Below are 8,792 nucleotides of genomic sequence, written 5' to 3'. Positions count from 1 at the left end.
ATCCACCCCCTGGCAATGGGCAAAGAGCCCCTGTGGGGCTGGTGGTTTTCTATTAGTTAAAGGGGCAGAGCAGATGGCAGTCCCTTAGTCATCCTAGGTTTGTGCCTGGCTTAGTGACCAAAGCTGTTGCATGCCTAGGGCACATAAAATCCAGAAGAAAAAGTGGATAATGAAGAAGGAGAGGAAGAGGAGGGAGATGAAGAAGAAAAAAAAAAGAAAGAAAGAGGAAGAGTTAAAAAAAAAATCTCACATCAGGGCTATCAGATCCAGTAGATAATGGCATTTGCCCACAAATCTGATGGCCTGAGTTGTAATCCCGGATCCTATGGAAGGAAAGAATAGACCCTGGAACCTGCCTTCTGATCACATATGCAACACGTGTGCATGCATATTCACATATATCTCTCACTAATAATAACAACAACAAATAATAATAATAAATTAAAAATCATACCCCAAAAGGAAGGACCAGAAAACAGCAAAGAAAGACTAGATCCAACAGAGACTAAGATCCAGCAGGGTGGCCACCAGATTCTGCAGTCCCGTGTCCTGTATCCGGGTCACATGGTGTCATCCTACACCCTCCAAGGGGACTTACGCAGGCCCTGAGCTGGGCCACATGCAGTCCATATGGCTGAGTCCTGACATGCTCCAGCTTTCCTCGGGCCGCATCGCATCTTCCTAGCCTCTCCAGGATCATGGCTTCTCCATATGACCAGGGAAAACCGATATGTTTAATCAGATTACACAGTGGCTGAGCAGACCGGGAAAGCACAGCTGGAAGAGGAGAGATGTGTGTCTCTGAAGCATGCCATAGTGGTAATGAACTAGAACCAGCCAGCCAGCCGCACTGGAATTTCCTCCAGAGGGCACATCTCACTTTCTGCATTCCGTTCTGTGAAATGTGCCACTCATAATTAGCAGATGCACATGCAGCATGGAGGGGGTGGGGCTTGTGTTTCTGTCTCGAGCATCTGAGTGAGTTATCCACTGGGGTCAGCAAAGTGAACAGTTGAAACAACTAACAGGATGGAAAATTACATGTTAAGCAGGAGCTACTTCTCCTTCCCATGACTGAAACTTCTTTTCTTCCTCCTCCTCCTCCTCCTCTTCCTCCTTCTCCTTCTTCTCCTTCTCTTTCTCCTTCTCCTCCTTCTCCTTCTTCTTTTTCTTTTCTTTTTTCTTTTTTTTTTTTTAATTGTGGGTCAGTAGTTAAGAGCACAGGCTGCTCTTCTAAAGGACCCAGATTCAATCCCAGCACCCACATGGTGGCTCACAACCATATGTAGTCCCAGTTACAAGGGTTCTGATGACCTCGTCTTACACATAAAATAAATAAATCTCTTAAAAATTAATTAACGTATTTATTCACTTTACAACTCTATCGTAGTCCCCTCCCTCCTCTCCCTCCAGCCCTACCCTCCCTCCCTCTTTCCTCATCCCCCTCCCCTATTCCTCAGAAAAGGGGAGCCCCCTCTTCTCCTGTGGCCTCCTGAGGCAGGCTCACCATGGGGGAGCAATCCAAAGAGCAAGCAACAAAGTCCACGACAGAGACAACCACCGCCTATTAGGGGACGCCCATGAAACCTGAGGGACCCACCAGGTACATCTGTGTGGAGGGCCTAGGTTCAGTCCATGCATGGTCCTCGGCTGGTGTTTCAGTCTCCCCATCTCCTGACCGTAGGCTCTGGTTAGTTGGCTGTTGGTCGTCTTGTGGAGCTCCTGTCACCTCTGGGTCCTTCTAGCCGTCCTCCCACTCTCCCACAAATTTCCCTAAGCTTCGCCCAGTGTTTGGCGGTGAGTCTCAGCATCTGTTTCGATCTGCTGCCCGGTAGAGGCTCTCAGAGGACAGCTGCTCCTGTCTGTGAGCATAGCAGAGCATGGTTAATAGTGTCCGGGGTTGGCTCCCTTCCATAGGGTGCCTCTCAGGCATTGATTGGACATTCCCTCAGTCTCCACTCTGTCTTTATCCCTGCACAACTTGTAGGCAGGGTGTAGTTTGGGTCAAAGTTTTTGTGGGTGAGTTGGTGTTGCTCACACACACACACACACACACACACACTGACTAAGAGTCCTGTTTAGTTAGAGGGTGTCCTCCTCTTCAGTCTCCATGGCCCCTGCTAGCAGGAGTCTCAGCTAGAGTCACCCCCGTATCCTCCCAGAAGCCTCCCCTGTCCTGGGTCTCCAGCTTCTCGCGGAGATGCCTCTGCCCACAGTTGCTCTCCTCTCTGCAGGCCCCTGTCCTCCTGCCCCCACTCTCCCCAGGTCTGATCTCCACCCTCCTTTCTCTTTACTGTCTTTCTCCTACTTTGTTCCCTCTCTTCAACCACATCCGCTATCCTATTTTCCCCTCTGAATGAGATGTAATCATCCACATTTGGGTCCTCCTTGTTATTTATCTTCTTTGGGGTCTGTGAATTGTAGTGTTTTTATCCTGGATTATGTGGCTAAACTCTGCTTAGAAGTGAGCACATACCATGTGTGTCTGTCTGAGTCTGGGTTACCTCACTCAGGATAATATTTTCTAGTTCCATCCATTTGACTGCAAATTTCATGATCCTCTTGTTTTTAATAGCTGAGTACTATTCTATTGGAGAAATACTTTTTTTTTTTTTTAAGTAGTTACCAGGGAGCTGTGGCTGGCACCTGTAATCCCAACACTTGGTAGACAGAGGCAGGCAGATCTCTGTGAGTTCAAGGCCAGCCTGATCTACAAAGCTAGACCAGGGACAGCCAAGGCTATTCAGAGAAACCTTGTCTTGGAAAACAAAACAAAACAAAACAAAACAAAACAAAAACAAAGTTGCATTGATTTTTTTTTTCTTGAGTGCCACCTGGTGGACAAATTTCTAATTTCCAATTGGATGACAAACTGCTGGAAAAGCTTAGATTCCTCTACTAGAGGCACGGGTTTTGTTTTGGTTCCCCAGCACCTAGCAGTTAGCACAAGATAGGCAACCAGAAATCTTGTTTAAAGAGTAAACCCTGATGTAATCTGGGCCTGTTGGGAGTATGGAAGTCCAGTATGAACTGCTGCAGGGGAGGGGTAGGTGGGCCGGAGGTGGGGTGGGTAAGAAGGCAACTTCCAGCCTTCTTTGACTTCAAACGCCAGTGCACTGCTGGAACTGAACAGGAAAATCTGTTCCAGGCTCAAAAGCACCCAAAATCCCACACAGGTTCCCAGAGGTCATGCAAGGACCCTGACAGAATTTTCCCTGAACCCAGTCAATGTCTCATAAAAAATAAACACAGGTCCTCTCCCCAAAGAAACATGGGGTGACTTAACTTGTCCATGTCACTTTAGCCCCAAATTCCACAGTTTCCAGGTCCCAGGCAGCAGACCTCAGGGTGTCAGGCAGCAGTTCACCTTCTGTCGGGGGGCATAGATTTAGAAATAGAACCCTTAGCCAGGCATGGTGCTGCAGGCTTGTAATCCCAGAATCTGGGAGACAGGAGCAGGATTACTAAACATTCAAGGGAACCATAGGCTACAGAGTGACACTGACTAAAAAAAAAAAAAAAAAAAAAAAAGGAAAGAAAAGTAAGCTGGCTGTGGTGGCTCTTGCCTTTAATCCCAGCACTCAGGTGGATCTGTGTGTGTTCCAGGCCAGCCTGGTCTATATAGTGAATTCCAGTCCATCCAGGGCCATAGACTGAAACCTGTCTGAAGAAGAAGAAGGAGGAGGAGGAGGAGGAGGAGGAGGAGAAGAAGAAGAAGAAGGAGCAGAGAAAGAAAGAAAGAAAGAAAAGAAAAAAGAGAGGGAGGGAGGGAGGAGAGAAGAAAAATAAGAGATGGAAAAAGTGGGTAGAGACACTTGCCATCAAGCCTGAGGACCACAGGGTGAGGAGAAGAGAGCCCACTCCTCCAGGCTGTCCTCTGACAGAAACATGTGCACTGTAACTAAGTCTACTAAAAATGACGCCAAGGTCAGAGGAGTAGCACTGGTGATGTGGCTTAATGGGTAAGAGTTTGGTTTACCGTGCACGAAGCCCTGGGTTTGACCCCAGCTCTGGTCCAGGTTCAGTGCCCAGCATCGTATAAACTGGGTGTGCCGGCACGTGTCTGCACTCCCAGGACTTAAGAGGTAGAAGCTGAAACTTCTTAAGTTCGAGGTCACCCTTGGCTACATTGTAAGTTCAAAGCCAACCTAGAATACGTGATATGCATCTCAAAATTATAAATAAAAAGAAGACTAAGAATATGGCTCAGTAAAGTACTTTGAAACATGAATTTGATCTAGAATCCATGTTAAAAATAAAAAGGCTGGATATGTTGGCATATACACACAATACAGGTACTGTCTTCACATGTACACACACACACACACACACACACACACACACACACATATATACTATTGTACAACATTCTTTAATTTTACAATGTCGGCTCTAATTGCTTTGAAACCCATGAACTAAAACACCCCTGTGTTCCTGGCCAGAAGTTAATGAGCCTTCCCTGCTGACTTCCTCTCTCTGCTCTCAGCCATACACTGTGGCTCTAATCTCTGCCAACACCTGTGCATGGCTGCTTTTTAAATAAGGTCAGTTGATGATAATCATGGATCGGCAAGGACCAGAGGGCAAGAGTGTCCTTTCTTTGAAGTTTCAAAGCAATCAACATCTCTTCAGGGAAAGACCGAGGTGCTTCTTCTCTGAAGGTGAATGATTTCAAAGGCTCTAAAGTGGTGCCCCCTTCCCTGCCCCCTGAAACAGCAGTCCCTGGGCTCCCTGCTGCAGACCAAGGCAGCCTGCTGTTCTGTGCACTTGAACCCTATCAAGCCTCTGCGATCTGAGAGGTTCACAACAGTAGAGGGTTTTTTTTTTCCCTAATGTGCAGTTATCGTTTGTGCTGTTCAGCTGATTCTAATCAAGCAATGCGTGCTGAAACTAGGAACTTCTTGAGCTAGTTGGGCTTTTAAAAAGACAGGTTTGAAAAAAGAGAGATAAGTCTGATGTAGACATACAGACTCCCATTATGTTACACATGTACAAAACACAGCTAGTGGATATAGTACACCAGGGTCTAAGTTCAAACCTGATACACACACACACACACACACACACACACACACACACACACACGCATGCACGCTAGATCCCTTGACTTAGCTATGCTGACAGTTATGGGAAATTTCCTAAAGCCATTGGTTACAAGCCCCTGGGGAGAAGCTGATGCTTCCTTTAAAGTAAACTGTCATGAAGCGAGGTGCAGCCAGTGGTGCACACCTGTAATCCCAGCTCTTGGGGGAGACAGAGGCTGCCTGGAGAAGGCCTAGCTCTTTGGGGACTTGTATTTCTAGAAGGCTCTGTGGGATGAACATAGACGCTGAGGGAAGGGCTGCTTTTCCAGAAGGTCAGAAGCATGCTGCAGAGTATGGGAGCCTCAGAACTGCATCTGATGTACTAGAGGGGTACACTGGGTAACCCCACATCCACTGACATCTATGGAGCTCGACTCCCCCATCCGTGCCCTATTTACATTTTGGGAGACCTTGGCCTGGGGTCCCCACAGGCTCAGGGGTTCTGTAATGGTTGGTCTTCACTGTCAGCTTCCCTGGATTAGAAGCTGCTAAGGAAACAGACCACTGTGAGGATTTATAAGTGTTTTCAGAGAGGGGATGGAAGACTCACCCTGGATATAGGGGACAGAATCTCATGTGCTGGGTGAGATCTCTGCCAGAATAAAGAGGAGAAGGTGGGGGGACGGAGTGACGGCTCGTCAGGCAAGAACGTGTGTTGCTCTGGCAGAGGACCAGTTCGGTTGGCAACACTCAACTGGGCCTTGCGCGACCACCACCTTGCAGCTCCAGGGAATCCTACGCTCATTTCTGGCTTCTGGGGGAAACTGTGCTCACATGTGCAAACTCAAACAGACCCAATGCATACACGTAATAACAAAATCACACCTTTGCTAAAGGGAGAAGCTGAGCTGATTGTTTCCTAACTGCTCTCTACCTATAGCCGGCTGCCTCAGCCTCCTGCCCCTTGCCCACGCCTTCCCTCCTATGGCCAACTGCATCTCTTCTTGGTTTCTTCCTTAAGTTGCTTTGTGTCAGGCATTTGACACAGCATCAGAAAAAGTAAGTGAAGACCAACCACTACAGAACCCCTGAGCCTGTGGGGACCCCAGGCCAAGGTCTCCCAAAGTGTAAATAGGGCACGGATGGGGGAGTCGAGCTCCATAGATGTCAGTGGATGTGGTGTTACCCAGTGTACCCCTCCAGTACATCAGATGTAGTTCTGAGGCTCCCATACTCTGCAGCATGCTTCTGACCTTCTGGAAAAGCAGCCCTTCCCTCAGTGTCTATGTTCATCCCACGGAGCCTTCTAGAAATACTAGTCCCCAAAGAGCTAGGCATTCTCCAGCCCAGGCTGGCCTCCCAGTGGCCTCTGTCCTCTGCACCAAGGTCCAGGATGACTACAGGTGTGAGCTAACACACTCAGATAATTCCTTTTATCGCCGTATGTTTGAAAAAAAAAAGTGGTCTTTATGTTTTAAAGATATATTTGCTGGTTATAGGATTTTAGATTGGCAGTGTTCCCTCTCCATCCTTACGTGCTCCACTGTGTGCTTTCTTAGTTTCCCTCTGTGTGAATCCTGACTCCCATCCCCCATTCCAGCTACACTTAAGGCTTTTTTTTAGTTTTGCTTTATTTTAATTTTTAAGATGATACTGTGTCTATCAAATCGCCTTCAAACTAACTGTGTTTCTGCCCACAGATTGGTGCTGTTGTCTGCATCAGTGACTGTAGAAAGTTGTGTTCTCATCTCAGAGGGATAAGACCGGATGATGGCCGAATGCTCAGACCTAAGTGATGGACATCTATACCACCCCATCCAATGGCTGGAGACCATCGCAGAGGAAGAGGGTTGACAACAATGTTAAGAGGGAGGAAGGTCAGAAGTGTGCTGGAATGCTGTCTTCCTGGAATGACCTGGCCACTGCGCTCTTGGAAGTCTCAGCAAGTGAATATGTGGGAAGGAGATTCACAAGGCCCCGCCCTCTCTGATAATTTTTAGGCAGTTGGCAGTTAGTGGGGGAGGGGCTCCCAAGGCCCTGCCCTTTATTGAGGAGCTACTGGCAGCTAATGGCTGCTGGTGAGAGGGAGACATCTTCAGTGCGTGGCTTCTGCTAAGTTTTCCATGCCCATCACATCCACGTAAACAGCCTAAATTCAACTCACTGGGTCAGCCCTGTGCAAGGAAAGGAGAAAGGAGACTGGGTGGGAGGAAGAAAAGCATGGGAGAGGAAGCAGGGGAAGGTAGTGGGCTGCACATCAAAGTGCATCATGCACAGGTAGAAAAATAGAACAACAAAACCAATTATTAATATACGGTAATAAAAAATCCGGAGTCAGGTCTCCTGTATTCCAGGCTTCCAATGTGGAGTAGAGGCAAGGATGACCTCGAACTCCTGTTCCTCCCAAGCAGAAGAACTTCAGACATGGTGTCTAGAGACCTTACTTTTCTTTATGAATTTATCCATCTTTGTGTGTGTATGTGTGGGAGGGGGGAGGGGGCACCATTTTGCTTTTCTTTGAGGTAGAATCTCATATCCTGCAGGCTAGGCTGGCCTCAAGGTCATGACTCTCCTGCCGTAGCCTCCCACGGGCTGGAATTACAGGGTACTGGGTTCAAGGAAAAAGGGAGGCAGGAGGTGTAGAGAGAGGGAAATAAATGGTAAAGAGAGGAAAGGAAAGAAAAGAAAAGAAAAAGAACATATTGGACCTGCAAGGGATGACAGAAGCACACACTTCAGGGCACAGGTCTTCGCATTTGCCTGGAACTCCCACTAGCCACGCAGACCAGGATGCTCTGGACCTCACCCCACCTGCTCCCACAGGGCATTAACGCAGAGCTGCCTGTTCTGGATCTTGCCCTACTTGCTCACACAGCTGCACGAACTGGTTTCCTTTCTGCTTCTCGGAATGAAACAACAACCCAACTTTAAAGGAATAAGAAAATAACTTATGACAAGCTTAACGTAAGTGAGCATATGACCCCCCAAACACCTGTCTGAATTGCCCTGAGTGAGATCTCCCACTGTGGAAGAGGCTACAATGGAACTTTTTGGTCAGAGAACAAAAGACGTTTACAAATCAATGCATTTAGGAACTATACCTGGAAAGCTATCTAGGATGCAGATATAATCTTATCCTACCTTAACTGTGTTTTTAGCTTTGGGGCTGTCGGGCTTTAAGTTCTAACAGCCATGAGTTTTATCTGATGGGAAGATGCTAGCTTCAATACAGAGTTTGATAGTCAATAGCTGTTAAAGGGGCCTAAGACATCTTAACAGTCTCTCTGTGATCACAGCTGTGGCCCAGCAGCCTGCAAACTCTTCTGAGAAGTGTAAACCCATGCCTTTGCACCTGATTAGGGTTGGCCAGCCTTCCTGTTAATCATTTCCAGGAAGCAGGTTCTTGAGGAATGAGGATATCAGAGTGGGGACAAGCTCTCCAGGTCTCCTTCATCCACCTCACTTTAGGCTTGGGTGGTCATTAGTACTAGGGATACCAAGCAAGTGTTTTCCACTGAGGTACACCCTTAGCTCCATACAGGGATTTTAATCCAGCAACAAGTCTACTCTGGCTACAATACAGACACATCCTTATAGAACACCTTTAGTCTCAAACAATGAAGGTAAAGTTAAATTTGTAGAAGGAAGCACTCATGTTTGAAACTGATGTCTAATTGAGAGACAAAGTGACAAATCAGAAAAATTTGACAGAATGAGTCAGAGAAAGGAGAGGCCCAACTCTTACCAGAAGAGACAGGAAAAAGAGGA

This window comes from Acomys minous (assembly GCF_964271855.1).
Source record: "Acomys minous genome assembly, chromosome: 14".
In the NCBI taxonomy this organism is placed as follows: domain Eukaryota; kingdom Metazoa; phylum Chordata; class Mammalia; order Rodentia; family Muridae; genus Acomys; species Acomys minous.
Note: the sequence above shows the minus strand (reverse complement) of the source record.